This window comes from Ambystoma mexicanum, chromosome 3p (assembly GCF_040938575.1).
Source record: "Ambystoma mexicanum isolate Mex_15411 chromosome 3p, UKY_AmexF1_1, whole genome shotgun sequence".
Lineage (NCBI taxonomy): Eukaryota > Metazoa > Chordata > Amphibia > Caudata > Ambystomatidae > Ambystoma > Ambystoma mexicanum.
In genome coordinates this window covers 707,942,260-707,962,211 of record NC_090925.1, presented here as the reverse complement: position 1 = coordinate 707,962,211, position 19,952 = coordinate 707,942,260, and the positions used below count along the sequence as shown (strand labels likewise).

Genomic DNA, 19,952 nt, shown 5'->3' with positions numbered 1-19,952 from the left:
CAGGAAACCCTCCTTTGTTTCCTCGGGCGTAAGCTGGAAAAGTTCATAGGCCTAGGCGACCATGTCGTGGAAAGACCCCACCTCATCCAGTGGGGATGCCCTTGGCTACGGGTACCCGCCAGCTGTGACAAGATCATCGTCATCATCGCCGTGGGCGTATCCGGCCCTGTGTCCAGGTCCACTGGGGGAGAGGGCACCCAGCGCGGATGTGGAGGCTGAAACGGGAGCATCGGGTGACGATTCCTCTTCTTTGTCGGAGGCTGGGGGCCTTTGGCGGCATGGCCTGCTGCATACTCTTCTGGATCTCCGACACCAAGATATGGAGGGTCAAAAGGATGTCCAGCGGCACATCTCTCGGCTGAGCTGGCGTGGTAAGGGCACTAGGCCCCGCGCCACCATCATCGCCCTCCACATCCTTGTGGATCGTCTGCAGGGACTACAACTACAAGCCCTCGTCGTCCGTTGACGAAACCTCCATGGCCTGGGGCACGGCCTGAGGTTGGACTGGGGCCCCCCAACCCCACATTTTACATCCTGGGTTGTCCGAGCTAGGCTCAGAGATGGCATCCTCTTCTCCGGCGTGCCCGGTGGACTTTGCAAAGGTCGCTGCGGCAGTTTCTCGCCTCAGAGGTGGGGACACCTTCTGCGCTGGGTGAGGAGAAACCTGAGGGTATTCTCCCAGGTAGACCTTGGGAATCCCATACTCAGGTGGCCAGGGAAGGACTGGCGCTCTCAGATCCAAACTCTGGGGGTGGACGAGCGAGGAAGGATCACCTGGGTATGGGAGCCCAGGCTTATACTTGGAGGAATGCCCCTGTAGAGATGTAGTATTCCACCAGGGACAAAGTCCCTGAGTTATTTTTGGTTATTCCACATCTACCTCCCTTTCTCCCAAAAAATCTCCCTTAATAAAATCCAACCACCCCTATACTTCTGGAAAACCTATTACCCTCGAAAACCACAACTCCCAGAATCCTTGTTTTCCTGTTTTCCACCCAAATACTCCCAGTCATTCTTTTCCACTGCCCTCGGGTCATTATTTTCCGAACGCTTAATCAGCATTAACAAAACATTACCGGTCCCACAATCCACCCGGTTCAGATCACGCTAATAATCCCGGTCATTCCCGTTTGTTTCCCAAAACCTTCCAATAAGCCCGTGGTACGAGGGTTGTAATTCCATATAACACTGCCTTACCCCACGACAGACAATGGACTAATGCTAAAACTGTTTTCCTGACATGTCCCAATCCAAGGGTCAGGCCAAGTCAGGCAATTGACCAGAACCTTACACACCTGACGACACTATGCTCTACCCACAGGGATAAAAGGAGGAGCACGAGAGTACATGACGTGAAAGGCAGACCACACATTGAGAGAGCTAACTCAGCACGGCAGTTGAAGAGGAGGAGAAAGACGGCGTGAACTGAGAGGTTGACAAGGAGAGAAGCGACCTTGCCCTTTCCAACCAAGGCCTGTGAAACCTCCATGGAAGGAATCGTAAGACCGTGAACAATAGCCAGTGTGTGTTGCAGCAGATGTCAATGGTACATGGGACCCTCCTCCAGTGATAAGCAAGCTGGGAAGAGACGCTTGTTTCCGTGGTACCAACCTTGACTTCAAAGAGAAGGAAAGCTAAGCGGTTCATCACAGGCGGTGAGTCAAGCAGAGAGCTGATAAGAAACCGAACTGTGTTGAACGAAAAGTATCAAATGGCTAATTGAACTGTAAAAGCATAAACAACTATTGATACTAAAAGGGGGAAAACCAGCAACAGAGGAGTCCGGCACCACATGGGTGCTCACTCGGGTAACTCAGTGTGATTACCCGATTGTTGAAACTACCGTTAACAGAAGGGCTTGGGAAAGGTGCAAAGGGGGTCAAAGTGGTCATACAGGAGTACAGTAAAATCCTCTGTACAGTTTAAAGTCTTTGACCGACAAAAGATTGTGAAACTAATGGACCTGAATCCCACATCATGAGAACTGATTGACAAAGTGGCAAGAGTGAACCCGAAGGAGGGATGCCGATAAACAGAGGAGAAGTCTAAAGTCCTGATATACAGTGTGTTGACAAGACTGAACCCGGCAGAGGGATGTCCATGGTGAACTCTTTAAAAGGACATTAAGATTCGTGAATATCACAGATGAAAATTATATTGAAAGCCATAGTGAACCCCACGGAGGGAGGCGAATAGTCGAGTAGGATCTGAGCCCGGAAGAGGGGGATGATGGCAACCAAGGGTGAGAAGCCAACACCCACGACCCGTGAATGCAACACAGAAATGTACAACCAGAGTAAGAACTCTAGAACTTTTTGTTGAACTTTTGTTTTGTACTTTGAACCGGTCAGGTCCTCGGAAGCAAGAAAGCTTAACTACCGAAGGTCCAGATATCATTAAGAACGTTTTGTGGGTCTAAGCCAGGAAGAGGGAGATTCAGGGGTGAAAGGCATCACCCAACGTGCAAGAAGAAAGGAACTTTGTTTATTATTTTGGAAACACACTAGGTCCTCGGAGGAAAGAGACTTTTTGTGCAAAAGTGAATTAACCTCTGAAGGCCTGGACTGCTGAGAGGGGAACTGTTGGCTCGTGCTGGGAAAGCTCGAGGGTGTGCTGTGCTCCAGAATCCTACCTTATCCCATGCTTACCACATCCGTACTTCTTATTTGTGAACACTTCCTTCTTTCTAATGAACATTATCCAACACTTCTTTTGTATTTAGCGTAAAGATTGGCAATAGGTTTTTCTTAGTATAGGCCCTTTTATTTGACAAAGACACGACTAAAACTGCCTTATTATTGTTTGATGGTCGAAGCTTGCTCCCATCTTCCATTTAGGTGTAGATTAGGCGTTTTTTCCAACCTACCTATACCGTTTAATAAACACCCTTGAACTGTGATCACTTGTGTCTGTCTTTAAAGTTGCCACCATGAGTTCCTTACAGCTGTGGGGGTCACCCTCACAGGGTCAGCCCCTTTAGCCATCACGAGAGCAGCCGCCAGCAGCTCTATCGTTGACAAAGACATCTCCTGTGCCGACTGGGCCTTCTTGGGCAGATCAGCCTTCTTCTCCTCCGGCCTTGGCTTCTCGGGACTCACCCACAGTTTAGACAGGTTTGGCGATTTCGATCGTTGGTTGGTGATGGAGGCGGATGGTGACCCCGGTGGAAATGGACCTGCGGTGCTTGGCCTTGTCTTGGGCACCCACAGATGAGGCACCCTCAAAGGACTTAGAAGCCCGCTCCTCGGACTGGCGAGTCCTGGGTGGGGCATGACTCGGCTCGGAGCACGGGGCAGAAGCCTTGACGTTCAGCCACGCTGCCAGTCTACTGTGACGTCCTTCGTCGTCTCCTTGGAGAAGCTGAGGCAGATCTTGCATTCTCTTTCCTTGTGGTCTGAATGAAGACAATAGAGGCACTGCAGGTGCTTGTCCTCCACAAACACGTTCCGCAGCCCGCATTTGGTGCATGGGCTGAAGAGGGACCTTCCCTCCTTCTCCTCCATCATGGTTGGAGGCGCAGTGTAGGCCCGATGGCCTTCTGGAAAACTTCGAAGAAACTTTGACAATCTTTGCCCTTGAGGGACGCTGAAATTCACTGACAAACAGATCCCTGCTGTCGGCAGATGGAGAGAAGAGCACACAGGCCCTTTTGGAACAAAAATAGTAACTTTTTCTGTTGAAAAAAAACATAGAAGTAGCTCACAGAGCAAAACTCGAGGACTCCCAACACTGAAGTGTGCAGTACAAATCTGAAGATGACTGCCAGAGGAGGGGCTTAGAGAGAGGACTGTCATTGGCTGGGTGCAGTATGACCCAGAGGACAGTGATTGGTTTACAGGAGAAGTACAGTTTGTAAGTGAAAGCGAAACTGTTTTTTATTTTACTGAGGATTCCCGGCCTGACGACGGGGGGAATATTCATGAGCATGTGAATCCGTGCCAGACCCTTTGCTGGAGAAGTTTGAATTTTTGATATACAAATGCAATAAAATGTATGAGATTTTATGTTTTTGGCTACTGTAAGGAACTCACGGTGGCAACGATTCAAGGGTGTTTATTAAACTGTATATGCAGGTTGGAAAAATACCTCATCTAAACCTAAATCTAAGATGGGAGCAAATAATAAGTCAGGATGTGTTAGCTGGGGTACTCCCTTATCCCATGTTTTGAGTACGGGACAAGGTGGGATTCCGGAGCAAAGCACACGCTCAAGCTTTCCCAGCACAACACTACAGTTCCACTCTCAGCAATCAGGGACTTCGGTGGTTAAGTCTCTTTTCTACAAAAAGTCTCTTGCCTCCAAGGACCTGATGTGTTCCAAGCAAAAAACAAAAGTTCCTTTCTGCTAACACATTGGGTGATGCCTTTTCACCCCTAGATCTCCCTCTTCCGGGCTCAGACCCTTCTCGAATGTTAGCCTCCCTCCGTCAGGATCACTACAGCTTTCAACTCTGTGACATTCACGAATCTTAATGTCTTTTGAACAGTTCACTGTGGACAACCCTCTGCCGGGTTCACTCCTGTCAACACACTATTATTTACTATTATTTATTGGGACTTCAGGCTTCGTCCCCTTTTTATCGGCATACCTCCATCGGGTTCACTCTTGCCAATTTAGTCAATCTTACAATTCTGTGAACAGTACTTACGATGCAAGATTCACTTCCCTTAGCTTCACGATCATCTGCCGGTCAAAAACTTTCGACTGTACAGAGGATTTAATTGGACCCCTGTATGACCACTTTGACCCTCTTCTCGCCTTTCCCAAGGCCTTCTGGTAACAGTAGTTCCACCAATAGGGTAATCGCCTAGAGTTTTCCCACAGAGAGCAACCACGTGGTGGCTGACTCCTCTGTAGCTGGTTTTCCCCTCTCACATTAACAGTTCTTTGTACTTTCTGCAATTAGACGTTTGTTATTTTTGTTCAATACAGTTTGGTCTCTTATCGGCTCCCCATCGACTACTCACGAGCTGTGATGAACCTTTTGGCTTTTCTTGTCTCTGGAGTCAAGGACGGTACTACAGAGGCAAGCGTCTCTTCCCGACTTGGTTATCAGCGGAGGAGGGCCCTGTGTACCGTTGACATGGGCTGCAACGCACGCTGGCTATTGTTCGCGGTCTTACGATTCCTTCTCTCCCTGCCTCCTCTCAGCTCCCACCCCACCCCCAGAGCCTGATTGGGCTGTGCCTGCCCAGCTTCCTGGTGTAGCACACCAGAGGCCTCCTGCACGCTCTTCTTATCATCCGGAGTGTCTGCAGGTTAGTGCCTTGGCCAGTGACCCTCCCGGGCCTGCTTGCTGACTTCTGAGCCATTGTCTGACCCACACCGCGGCCTGCGCCGCTCTCAGTCCCAGTCTCCTTCTCTCCTTCTCCCTCCCTCCTCCTGCCTCCCACCCCGCCCCCAGAGCCTGATTGGGCTGTGCCTGCCCAGCTTTCTGGTGTAGCACACCAGGGGCCTCCTGCACGCTCTTTCTATCATCCAGAGCGTCTGCACGTTAGTGCCTTGGCCAGTGACCCTCCCGGGCCTGCTGGCTGACTTCTGGGCCATTGTGTGACCACCACCGCGACCCGCGCCCCTCTCAGTCCCTGTACTTCTATCCCTCTCCCTCCCTCCTCCCACTCCGCCCCCGGAGCCTGATTGACCAGGGCAGACTTCATTACACACCAGGCCATGGCAGCCCCTGCCCGGCTAAGGACCCCGAGGCAAAGGACGGCTCCAACAGAGGCGGCTCTAGAGAGTGTGTACAAGGGAAGCCAGTGGCCAGCCGTCGACCAGCAGTGACTAACACGGTATGACCAGCCAAACTGGGGAGTGGAACACTTACTCTACCCTTGTAGCCCGGTCACTTAGTAACCCCACCTACACCTGTACACTACTGCGAACAATTTCCCTCTGCCCCCCCCTCATACTTTACAGGACCCTCAAATCCAGCTGTGTTTAACTCTCATACACAAATTGTATTGTTAGGTAACTGTGTTTAGTCTTGTCCACAAATTGCATTGCTAGGAGTAGGCCTTTCTCCCACTATAAAGGACTCCCATATTCTAGCTGTGGCTACTCTAGTACACTCTGCATTGTTAGATAACTGTGCTTAGTCCTGCTCACAAATTACATTGTCAGGGTTAGGCTTCTCTCCCACTATACAGGACTCTCAAATCTAGCTGTGCTTAAATCTCGTACACAAATGGCATTGCTTGGTAGCTGTGTTTAGCCTTGTTCACAAATTGCTTTGTTAGGTAGCTGCTCTTAGCCATGTACACAAATTGCATTGTTGGGTGTAGGCCTCTCTCCCACTATACAGCACTCTCATAGCTGTGGTTACTCGTATACACACACACTGCATTGTTAGGTAACTGTGTCTAGCCTTGTTCACAATTTCCATGGTTAGCGGTAGGCCTCTCTCCCACTATACAGGACTCTCAACTCTAGCTGTGTTTAAATCTCGTACACAAATTGCATTTTAGGTAGCTGTGTTTAGCCCTGTTCACAAATTGCACTGTTATTGTAACTGCGTTTGGCCTTGTACACAAATTGCATTGTTGGGTGTGGGCCTCTCTCCCACTATACAGGACTCTCATACTCTAGCTGTGGCTACTTCCATACACACAATGCATTGTTAGGTAACAATGCTTAGTCTTTTTCACAATTTGCATTATTAGGTCTAGGCCTCTCTCCCACTATACAAGACTCTCAAATCTAGCTGTTTAGTTTTGAACACACACTGCATTGTTAGTTAGCTGTGTTAAGTCCTGCTCACATACTGCAGAGTTAGGTAGCAGTGTTTAGTCTTGTGCATAAAGTGCATTGTAGCTGTGTTTAGTCCTGCTCACATACTGCACAGTTAGGTAGCTCTGTTTAGTCTTGTGCATAAATCGCAATGTATCTGTGTTTAGTCCTGTTCACATACTGCACAGTTAGGTAGCAATGTTTGGTCCTGTGCATTGTTAGGGGTAGGCCCTTCCCCACTATACAGGATGCTCAACTCTAATTGTTTCCTGTTTCACACACAAAGGCAGTCCTGTTCTACCTGGAACTCAACCTGCATCGCGAAACGTAGTCCTCATTCCGTAACAAAGTCATCGAGGCACCATACCACTCACTGGCCATACCAGTGCTGCTCCCGGGTGCACCTCTCGCACCACTGAGACCCACCGCAGCTGCTCTCTACCCCCACTGCCACACAGCCCACCCCGGTTCCACAGCGCACATCCATCTGGCATCCCTCACCCCCTCAATCTCCCCTGCCCCAACCACACCCTCCCACCTCAAACTCTCACTCTCTACTCTACCCATAGATCTCGATCTGCACAATTGAGAGCAGCACGTTGGAGAGACAGACCAGACAGCTCCCAGCCACGGAACACACAATCACTGACACAGCACATTCACATTCCCCCAACCATCTACAGACCACTCCCACTTCCCCTCACCTACCGCAGCAAGAGAAGCTCTAGCCAACACTCCACTCTCTAGAGAACCACCCTCTCTCTCCCACACTCCCATGACCACATCTAATGCAAGGAAAGGGTGATAGCGCAGTCACCTAATGCCCTTTCTAGCATCTCCCACTCTCTGACATAGTTTGCAACCCCTGCCACCGCAATATAGGAGCAAAACCTCACCGCCCGCACCCAACCCAGTCCTAGCTCTGTTCCCCTCTCTCCCCTGTCCGCTCACTCCAACTACTCTCCCATCCACACACTCCACCTCCCCCCTTCAATCCCCCCTCACTGCTTCTCCCCACACCAGACCCCGCTTTTCCCCCAAACAACACCTACCCTCCATCCACTAAGGCATTACTCCAAACATCCTGCACCCTCATCAACGCCAGGTCCGTTTCCAAAAACAGAATCCACATCTTCGACCTCATCACAGAAGAAAACCCAGAGATCCTCTTCATTACTGAGACCTGGTTCTTGGATGACTACGAACCTCTTGCGCACAAGACCTTCCCACCTGGTTGCATCCTCACCGTTCGGAATAGATCTTGTAGGGGAGGCAGGCTTGCTTTATTACACAAAGACCATTTCAAGCTATTAACCAAGGACACCTCCATCAGCTCCACCGATTATGAATCCCTCCTGGTAAAACTCCAACTCGCAACTCCCTCAACTCACTCTCCCTAGCGGAGGGTCTGCCGGCAATTCACTCCTTCGACCTCTGGCTTACCAATGCCCTCAAACCCCTAACCTCGTCAAAACGCTCCTCGCAGAGATGTGGAGCATCGCCGAAGTGGTTCTCCCCCAATCTCAAACCCCTCAAAACTCTCAAGCACCATCTGGAATGGGCCTGGAGAGCCGACCCTTCGGCTCAAAACAAAACCGCCCTGGCAAGGACAACTAGAACCTACACATCGGAAATCAGAAAAAGCAAGAAATCATTCTATGGGAACTGAATCCTAAATGCCCGCATCCCAAGTAAGGAACTACATAAAATCATAGCAGAATTCAAATCACTCTCATGTTCTCGCCTGACCATCCCAAGCCTTATGTGACACCCTCTTGCTCCACTTCTACAACGCCATCAACGAAAGACACGTCGCCAATTTAAAAAGCCTGCCACCACCACCCACCCGCCTGCAGCACACCACACACACCCCACCCCAATCACAATCTTCATTTGACTCTTTCTCTCCCATCACACACCAGGAATTCCTGTCGCTGGTAGCCACCAGCCGCCCAATAGGGCTCTCCGGAAGACCTGTGCCCACCCTCCTCGCTCAAGGAAATACTTACTGCCACCTGTGCAGGTAATGCTGCTTGCACAATACTTAACCACTCACTCACCTCGGGCTCCTACACCAAACCCATTCTCAAAAAACCGACGCTTGATCCGCTTCTTCCCCAAAACTACCGACCAATTTCGAATAAGCGTTACATCGCCAAATTATTGACCGCGTGGAATACAAACAGCTTGGCCAATTCGCCGAAACCAATAACCCCCTAGACCCAGCACAATCAGGTTTCAGACCAATAAGGGTTACAGAGGCCTTCCTGGTCTCCATCTGGGATGACCTAAAAAGAACAGCTGACGCAGTTGGCTGTGCAGTTCTCATCTTTCTAGACCTTTTTTCTGCAGCCTTCGATACCATCGATCACATGATTCTATTGGACAGACTACAAAAACTAGGAAACAAAAGCACAGCCCTGTCTTGGATCTCTTCCTTCATCTCTAACCGGTCGCAAATTATGCACCTCGACCAATTCACATCCATATCACATCCAATTTGCAAAGGTGTTCCCCAAGGAGCATCCACGTCACAGCTAATCTTCAATTTCTACATACAACCCATCCCCCCAATCATCTGTTCGTACAACCTTACCTGCTACAACTACGCGGATGATACCCATATTATCCTCAAATACCGAAGGATCTGGCAGCTTAGACCTCCCATCGTGCCTCTCGGATATTGACCACTGGATGACGACCAACCATCTCATCCTCAACCCCAGGAAAACCGAAATCCTACTCTGCGGGAAAACATCTCTCATCCCCCAACCAATCCCTTGGCCCAAATCCCTAGGACAAGCACCATCACCCTCTAAAGTGGTTAAAAACCTTGGATGCGAATTTGACTCAGATCTATCCCTCACCCAACACACCACCAGCGTATCCAAAACCTGCTTCTTCCACCTACGGATTCTCAGGTGGATTTTCCCCTACCTCACCTTTCCCCACCGCTTTTCGGCTATCAACTCCATCATCCTCTCCTGCCTTGACTAGGCAAACTGCCTCTACCTACGAGCCCGCGCATCCAAACTATGGAAACTCCAAAGAATCCAAAATGCGGCAACATGCCTGCTCATTAACCTCCCCGCCAGAGAACACATCAGCCCTACACTGAGAGTCCTTCGGTGGCTCCCCATTGCTCGACGCACCACCTTCAAAGCCATGTGTATCACTCATTGCGCAATCCACAACACTGGCCCTGAATTCCTGCGAGACAGAATTGTCCCTTACCAACCTTCCAAGAATCGCAGAACTCGCAATGCATTTCGCCTAGTGCATAGCTCCATAAGAATTGGCGGCTCCTCTTTCTCCCTCCGTCCAAGCGCCAACCATCTGGAAATCCATCCCCATACACATTCGCTACATCGAAAACCACCTGAAATTCAGGAAGGCCCTTAAAACCTGGCTTTACCCAATACTCTCCTAAGCCTCTGCACCCAGTGAACTCTCCACTAATAATCTCCCCCGATCATAACCCAGAGCCCAGCAGCTCTTGCAGCAGTTTCAACTGACACACCACCACTCCCCACTCAACAACACTGCCTGACTTCTAGAACTCCAGGTAAGCCAGCAGCTTTTGTTGTGGCTTTCTTGTTCCACCAACATCTCACCCACAACAACACTCAAACCCTACAAGCACCCGAGCTAAGCCAGCAGCCTTCGCTGTGGCTACACTCGCCTCACACCCAACGCAAAACCATGTCCACCAATCCACACGAGAGACAATTACGAGATAAGAGCTCTGGCTAGCACAAGCACATCATTAACCATTCACTCCCCTGTCAACCCGCAACACTCACCACTCACCCTGAGAAGCTCCCACCACTAGCAACGCCCTCCACAACCCTATTCCTTAAGCTAGGTCCAACAAGCCCTCAATGACTGTTACAACACAAATACTTACTATACAATCGGCTGTAACCCGCGGCCTTTCATGCCTAGGCCCCCCTCCACGTACCTTAACCAAGGGGTAGCCCCTTCCGTTTGCTCGTTTAATATGGAGACCACCAGCACCGGGAAAACAAGGCTACCTGCTGTCCTTAGAGGTTTCTCAATTTAGGCACAGCCCCTCTTGGCTCACCGTATGACGAAACATACTGCAGGGGGACACCCGGGAATAGCTACTCAAGGATTCTCTTCTTAGCCTCCTACTCAAATTGCACTATTAGTGTGGGCTCAAACTTGTTTGGCCTTGTGCTCAATTGCATTGACAGGTGTGGGCCTCTCCCACTGTGCAGGACTCTCAAATCTAGCTGAGCTTGCCCTTGTTCTCAGACCTCACTGTTGGGTGTAGGCCTCCCTACCAATATACAGGACTCTCGAATCTACGGTGCGTATAGCTTGCACCACTATCGTGGACACAGGCCGCAGGCACGGCCAAGAATCCATGCATGATAGAATACGCCTACGGTTAAGCACATCCGGCCTAGTGCACACATAGCCGGCCAGACTGAAACACCCGACGTACCTCAACACCTCTATCACTAGCACGCAGCGACCACCACCCGAAAGGAACTTGGTATAGCTGACCCACATAAACTCTCTAAACAATAGCATTCTATCTCTAACCCCCCACAGCACCCACCCATGTGTCTGACCTCTCTTGGTCTGCTTAGTCGAGCCTTGCCAGCCACCTAAATCCTAGAATGGCAACATGCACACACGCATCTGCTAAACTAACCCACTAGAACTCTCTAACGACATCGACTACGGTCACCAAGGGCGTTCAACCAGGGAAAAGCACATTGAGGCCACACAAGTGGGGAAAGAGCGCTATATAAATAACAAAATACAATACAATACAATGATCAGGGACCAATTCCTGTGTTCCCCTCATGACCGGGCCTTGACTTTTCCCACCCATTTCAAGAGGAGCCAAGGGCACGCTTTTATGTAGTGCCCTTTGCCACTGCAGCATATGCACAACCCTGATATGCTCATGTGTTCTCTTTCAGTGCTGAACCAGGAGTCTGGGGGATGTTATGAACCCTACCTGGCTGATGTCACTCCAGGAACTGCTGGGAGATTAAATCCACAGCCTCAACACTTTGGGACCTTCCCTTATCGCCGGCAATAAAGCATGCAGCGGGGGTCGCCGCGACTGTGAAGCTAATGAGTCCTGCCGGCTTGGCCCTGGTGGGAGTGAAATGGAGTATGGAATCACTATGAAAAGTGATGCCAAATCCTAATTGTGTAGTATATAAAGTTGTTCTACATAAAGTGGTACTTAAAGTCCATTTGCAGGCCATGAGGAAGATTATCTCCTATTAAATAGGATGGTCAAATTAGTTCTTCAATACGTGGGCGCTACCATGCACAAGAAGCAGACAGTGTTCTTAATGTGAACAATAACACCAAAAATACAGGAATCAAAGACTCGACTAAAGATTTAAAGAGGACAGCCCCTGATGAATGTCTGGCCTATCTGGTTTTAGTGACAGAAACATGTCAGGCCTATGAGTGTGGCATACACGAATTGGATCAAGTGCAATTAATCTGTGTGTCCTGTTGTATCTTTATATGATGTTTTATTCCGAGTTTATGGTGAGTAATGTGTACAAGTATCTTATGTTTTGATTTTTGTATTAGATGAAAGATTTGCATGGAAATGTTTTAGATTTTCAGTACGGAACAATTTACCTAGCTGTAACTATTGTTCTCCAACATGGGTCTGCTCATGAATATTCCCTGCTGTCAGGCCAGGAATCCTTGGTAAAAGAAAAAAAAACAGTTTCACTTTCACTTACAAACTGTATTTCTCCTCTAAACCAATCACTGTCCTCTGGGTCTTACTACCCCAGCCAATGACAGTCCTCTCCCTAAACCCCTCCTCTGGCAGCCATCTTCAGATTTGGTAAGCACGTAAAGTGGCAGTATGACCAAGAGGAGCCGCAGAGGGGTAGGAAGGAGGGTTTGCATGTGAATCCATGCCAGACCCATGCTGGAGAACAATAGTTACAGGTAAGTAACTTGTTACTGGTCTGGCATGGATTCCCATGCTCATGAATAGAGAACACATAGCAGTACAACATTAGCCAACCACGGGAGGTGGAAAGGCTCAACAGAAGCAATTATTCTTACCTCTGGAACAGACCCCCCTCAAGCGGACAGGTTGCGTAGCACTGCTTGTCCGACTCTGGACTCCTCTCTGGAATCACTGTCGACGCAGTAGAACTTCGTGAAGGTGTGCGTGGACCTGCATGCAGCAACCCAGCAGAGGTCCAGCAGGAGCACACCAGACAGAAATGCCTTCGTTGCAGCAATCACTCTGGTGGAGTGGGCTCTCGTACAGCCGGGCAGCGGTTGGTTCGCCAACCGATGGCAGTGTGTGATGCAGCCGGAGAGCCACCGTGAGATGGAAGCCTTGGACAAGGCCTTCCCATGGTTCACAGCACCAAAGTTCACGAACAGTTGAGCATTCTTCCGAAAACTCTTTGTGCGTGTCACGTAGAACTTCAGGGCACAAGCAACAAGCAATGTCCAGCGAGTGCAAGGCCCTTTCAGCCGCTGACAAAGGCTTCGGGAAAAACATTGGTAACACCAAAGGCTCGTTAAGGTGGAATTTCGATAGAACCTTCGGCATGAAAGAGGGGTGCGTCTGCAGCACCACCTTCATCAGATATGGCTGTTTGGTTTGCAGGACAGGGCCTGGATCTCACCCACCCTCCTGACAGAAGTGATGGCCACGAGGAAAGCCGTTTTCCACGAGAGGAACTTGAGAGGGGTCTGATGCATAGGCTCGAAGGGGGCCCCCAGGAGCCTCGTCAGCACCACGTTGAGTTCCCACACCGGGGCAGGAGCCTTCAGCGGTGGGAAAGTTTGAAACAGTCCTTTGAGGAGCTCATTGACGAGACAGTGAGACGAAAGTGAAGATCTTTCTGGAGACCTGGTGTAGCGGGACATAGCCGCCAGATGCACCTTGATAGAGGCGTGATCCAGTCCGGCCTTGGCCAAGGGTAACAAGTAAGGATGAATCTGCAGGGGCGTGACCCTCAGAGGAGTGATCTTCTGCGACCGGCACCACGTAGCGAAGCGCTTCCAATTGTGACCTTAGCACATCAAAGTAGACAAAGCTCTGGCCTTGGCAAGGACCTCCCTGCAGTCCGCTGGCAACTCGTATCCTCCAAACTCTAGGGCTGCAGGATTGCACCACCTTCTCTGGCATTTTGACCGGAGGCGACACTGACAGGCCGAGAAGGAGCGGGTACCAAATCTGCCCCGACCACGCCGGGGTGACTATTATTATCATGCATCTCCCCCGAGGGCGACGCTAGGCAGGAGCCCGGGTTGATCCTGGCTCTCAGGAACAGAGCGTTCTACGATGGTGTCTCAAGCAGGACTTTGGATAATTGATGGAGAATCCCAGATCCGTCAGTAGCTGGACGGTCATCTCCGTGTGTCCGACGGCTAACTCTTGTGACTTGGCCCAGATGAGCCAGTCGTCGAGGTACAGGTACACGTGTACCCCTTGTAGTCGCAGATGGGCTGCCACCAGTGCCAGGCACTTCGTGAACACCCTGGGGCCGACTTCAGGCTGTAGGGGAGGGATTTGAAATGGTAAGGCCGCCCCTGCACCACAAAGCGTAGGAACTTGCGGTGCTTCTTGTGGATGGGGATGTGGAAGTAGGCGTCTTCCATATGCAGCGACGTCAAAAAGTCTCCTTCTTACAGTTGGCTGAGCACGTGCTGCAAAGTGACCATCCTGAATGTTTGGGACATGAGGTACTTGTTCAGACTTTGCATGTCTAGAATGTGCCTCCAGTCCGGTTTTTCTTTTTGACTAAAAAGTATCTGGAATAGACTCTGGAGCCCCGGAGTCGCTGTGGAACTAGTTCCATCGCCCCCTTTTTGCAGCATGGCCTGTACCTCCTCCAAGAGCTGAGGGATGTGCTGCTCCTGCCAGGCCACCAGAGGGATCCACGGACATCTGTGCTGAAACTCCATGGTATGTCCGTGGGCGAAAGCGTCTAGCACCCATCTGTCGGTGGTCATTTTCTCCCACTCGCTGACGAATCCCGTCAGCTGGCCTCCCGGGGGGCCCGAGGTCCTGGCCTGTTCAGGCTTGCTTTGGTGCCAGCGTCCTGCCTTGCGGGTGAAGGCGGGGCTGACCGCCACCGTAGGCCTGGAAACAGACCCTGTAGGCTTCCTGGGTCATGGACCTGGAGGACTGGCGGTATGATGAGAAGAAATCTTTCGACGATCTGCTCGACTTCTCCCTGAAGGAGCGAAAGGAAGAGCGGTGCTGCTGGAGCATGCCCAGGGAACGGGCTGTCTCCGTGTCCGCCTTGATGGCCTGTAGTGACTCATCGATGGTCTTCCCAAAGAGGTTATCTCTGTCGAATGACATGTCCAAAACCCTTGTCTGGACTTCCTGGCGGAAATTCGTGGCCTTCAGCCATCCTTGATGTCGAAGGCAGACACTGTTCCCTATCTGCCAGAACCCTATGTCAGCGATGTCCAGTGCCATTGTGCTGGCATGATCCAAAGCCACCTCTCCCTCCTGCAAGTGGGCGACCGCCTCCATCCTCTTGTCATCAGGGAGGAACACCAGAATCGGTCCCAGCTTGTACCACAGCTACCTGTGAACATAGGCACTTGGTTGCAGATTCCGACACCCGGTAATTCTTTTCCAGCCTATCCCTCTTGGCCGGAGCCGTGCAGGGTTTCTTCAAGAGGGCCAGTCCCTCATCCCACACGTCGTCCAACAGAGGCACCGCCATGATGGTCTTCCCCTTGGCCTCACGGCTCTGGTACAGGAAACCCTCCTTTGTTTCCTCGGGCGTAAGCTGGAAAAGTTCATAGGCCTAGGCGACCATGTCGTGGAAAGACCCCACCTCATCCAGTGGGGATGCCCTTGGCTACGGGTACCCGCCAGCTGTGACAAGATCATCGTCATCATCGCCGTGGGCGTATCCGGCCCTGTGTCCAGGTCCACTGGGGGAGAGGGCACCCAGCGCGGATGTGGAGGCTGAAACGGGAGCATCGGGTGACGATTCCTCTTCTTTGTCGGAGGCTGGGGGCCTTTGGCGGCATGGCCTGCTGCATACTCTTCTGGATCTCCGACACCAAGATATGGAGGGTCAAAAGGATGTCCAGCGGCACATCTCTCGGCTGAGCTGGCGTGGTAAGGGCACTAGGCCCCGCGCCACCATCATCGCCCTCCACATCCTTGTGGATCGTCTGCAGGGACTACAACTACAAGCCCTCGTCGTCCGTTGACGAAACCTCCATGGCCTGGGGCACGGCCTGAGGTTGGACTGGGGCCCCCCAACCCCACATTTTACATCCTGGGTTGTCCGAGCTAGGCTCAGAGATGGCATCCTCTTCTCCGGCGTGCCCGGTGGACTTTGCAAAGGTCGCTGCGGCAGTTTCTCGCCTCAGAGGTGGGGACACCTTCTGCGCTGGGTGAGGAGAAACCTGAGGGTATTCTCCCAGGTAGACCTTGGGAATCCCATACTCAGGTGGCCAGGGAAGGACTGGCGCTCTCAGATCCCAACTCTGGGGGTGGACGAGCGAGGAAGGATCACCTGGGTATGGGAGCCCAGGCTTATACTTGGAGGAATGCCCCTGTAGAGATGTAGTATTCCACCAGGGACAAAGTCCCTGAGTTATTTTTGGTTATTCCACATCTACCTCCCTTTCTCCCAAAAAATCTCCCTTAATAAAATCCAACCACCCCTATACTTCTGGAAAACCTGTTACCCTCGAAAACCACAACTCCCAGAATCCTTGTTTTCCTGTTTTCCACCCAAATACTCCCAGTCATTCTTTTCCACTGCCCTCGGGTCATTATTTTCCGAACGCTTAATCAGCATTAACAAAACATTACCGGTCCCACAATCCACCCGGTTCAGATCACGCTAATAATCCCGGTCATTCCCGTTTGTTTCCCAAAACCTTCCAATAAGCCCGTGGTACGAGGGTTGTAATTCCATATAACACTGCCTTACCCCACGACAGACAATGGACTAATGCTAAAACTGTTTTCCTGACATGTTCCAATCCAAGGGTCAGGCCAAGTCAGGCAATTGACCAGAACCTTACACACCTGACGACACTATGCTCTACCCACAGGGATAAAAGGAGGAGCACGAGAGTACATGACGTGAAAGGCAGACCACACATTGAGAGAGCTAACTCAGCACGGCAGTTGAAGAGGAGGAGAAAGACGGCGTGAACTGAGAGGTTGACAAGGAGAGAAGCGACCTTGCCCTTTCCAACCAAGGCCTGTGAAACCTCCATGGAAGGAATCGTAAGACCGTGAACAATAGCCAGTGTGTGTTGCAGCAGATGTCAATGGTACATGGGACCCTCCTCCAGTGATAAGCAAGCCGGGAAGAGACGCTTGTTTCCGTGGTACCAACCTTGACTTCAAAGAGAAGGAAAGCTAAGCGGTTCATCAAAGGCGGTGAGTCAAGCAGAGAGCTGATAAGAAACCGAACTGTGTTGAACGAAAAGTATCAAATGGCTAATTGAACTGTAAAAGCATAAACAACTATTGATACTAAAAGGGGGAAAACCAGCAACAGAGGAGTCCGGCACCACATGGGTGCTCACTCGGGTAACTCAGTGTGATTACCCGATTGTTGAAACTACCGTTAACAGAAGGGCTTGGGAAAGGTGCAAAGGGGGTCAAAGTGGTCATACAGGAGTACAGTAAAATCCTCTGTACAGTTTAAAGTCTTTGACCGACAAAAGATTGTGAAACTAATGGACCTGAATCCCACATCATGAGAACTGATTGACAAAGTGGCAAGAGTGAACCCGAAGGAGGGATGCCGATAAACAGAGGAGAAGTCTAAAGTCCTGATATACAGTGTGTTGACAAGACTGAACCCGGCAGAGGGATGTCCATGGTGAACTCTTTAAAAGGACATTAAGATTCGTGAATATCACAGATGAAAATTATATTGAAAGCCATAGTGAACCCCACGGAGGGAGGCGAATAGTCGAGTAGGATCTGAGCCCGGAAGAGGGGGATGATGGCAACCAAGGGTGAGAAGCCAACACCCACGACCCGTGAATGCAACACAGAAAAGTACAACCAGAGTAAGAACTCTAGAACTTTTTGTTGAACTTTTGTTTTGTACTTTGAACCGGTCAGGTCCTCGGAAGCAAGAAAGCTTAACTACCGAAGGTCCAGATATCATTAAGAACGTTTTGTGGGTCTAAGCCAGGAAGAGGGAGATTCAGGGGTGAAAGGCATCACCCAACGTGCAAGAAGAAAGGAACTTTGTTTATTATTTTGGAAACACACTAGGTCCTCGGAGGAAAGAGACTTTTTGTGCAAAAGTGAATTAACCTCTGAAGGCCTGGACTGCTGAGAGGGGAACTGTTGGCTCGTGCTGGGAAAGCTCGAGGGTGTGCTGTGCTCCAGAATCCTACCTTATCCCATGCTTACCACATCCGTACTTCTTATTTGTGAACACTTCCTTCTTTCTAATGAACATTATCCAACACTTCTTTTGTATTTAGCGTAAAGATTGGCAATAGGTTTTTCTTAGTATAGGCCCTTTTATTTGACAAAGACACGACTAAGACTGCCTTATTATTGTTTGATGGTCGAAGCTTGCTCCCATCTTCCATTTAGGTGTAGATTAGGCGTTTTTCCAACCTACCTATACCGTTTAATAAACACCCTTGAACTGTGATCACTTGTGTCTGTCTTTAAAGTTGCCACCATGAGTTCCTTACAGCTGTGGGGGTCACCCTCACAGGGTCAGCCCCTTTAGCCATCACGAGAGCAGCCGCCAGCAGCTCTATCGTTGACAAAGACATCTCCTGTGCCGACTGGGCCTTCTTGGGCAGATCAGCCTTCTTCTCCTCCGGCCTTGGCTTCTCGGGCCTCACCCACAGTTTAGACAGGTTTGGCGATTTCGATCGTTGGTTGGTGATGGAGGCGGATGGTGACCCCGGTGGAAATGGACCTGCGGTGCTTGGCCTTGTCTTGGGCACCCACAGATGAGGCACCCTCAAAGGACTTAGAAGCCCGCTCCTCGGACTGGCGAGTCCTGGGTGGGGCATGACTCGGCTCGGAGCACGGGGCAGAAGCCTTGACGTTCAGCCACGCTGCCAGTCTACTGTGACGTCCTTCGTCGTCTCCTTGGAGAAGCTGAGGCAGATCTTGCATTCTCTTTCCTTGTGGTCTGAATGAAGACAATAGAGGCACTGCAGGTGCTTGTCCTCCACAAACACGTTCCGCAGCCCGCATTTGGTGCATGGGCTGAAGAGGGACCTTCCCTCCTTCTCCTCCATCATGGTTGGAGGCGCAGTGTAGGCCCGATGGCCTTCTGGAAAACTTCGAAGAAACTTTGACAATCTTTGCCCTTGAGGGACGCTGAAATTCACTGACAAACAGATCCCTGCTGTCGGCAGATGGAGAGAAGAGCACACAGGCCCTTTTGGAACAAAAATAGTAACTTTTTCTGTTGAAAAAAAACATAGAAGTAGCTCACAGAGCAAAACTCGAGGACTCCCAACACTGAAGTGTGCAGTACAAATCTGAAGATGACTGCCAGAGGAGGGGCTTAGAGAGAGGACTGTCATTGGCTGGGTGCAGTATGACCCAGAGGACAGTGATTGGTTTACAGGAGAAGTACAGTTTGTAAGTGAAAGCGAAACTGTTTTTTATTTTACTGAGGATTCCCGGCCTGACGACGGGGGGAATATTCATGAGCATGTGAATCCGTGCCAGACCCTTTGCTGGAGAAGTTTGAATTTTTGATATACAAATGCAATAAAATGTATGAGATTTTATGTTTTTGGCTACTGTAAGGAACTCACGGTGGCAACGATTCAAGGGTGTTTATTAAACTGTATATGCAGGTTGGAAAAATACCTCATCTAAACCTAAATCTAAGATGGGAGCAAATAATAAGTCAGGATGTGTTAGCTGGGGTACTCCCTTATCCCATGTTTTGAGTACGGGACAAGGTGGGATTCCGGAGCAAAGCACACGCTCAAGCTTTCCCAGCACAACACTACAGTTCCACTCTCAGCAATCAGGGACTTCGGTGGTTAAGTCTCTTTTCTACAAAAAGTCTCTTGCCTCCAAGGACCTGATGTGTTCCAAGCAATAAACAAAAGTTCCTTTCTGCTAACACATTGGGTGATGCCTTTTCACCCCTAGATCTCCCTCTTCCGGGCTCAGACCCTTCTCGAATGTTAGCCTCCCTCCGTCAGGATCACTACAGCTTTCAACTCTGTGACATTCACGAATCTTA

The 19,952-nt window shown here is 50.4% G+C and overlaps 1 protein-coding gene across 1 annotated transcript in view; it reads right to left on the bottom strand.

Annotated features, from left to right (window-relative positions):
* The window catches only part of LOC138580751 (uncharacterized), a 333,494-nt gene that overhangs the window by 73,622 nt on the left and 239,920 nt on the right, over positions 1–19,952 (bottom strand). The gene's annotated exons all lie outside the window — the stretch shown is intronic.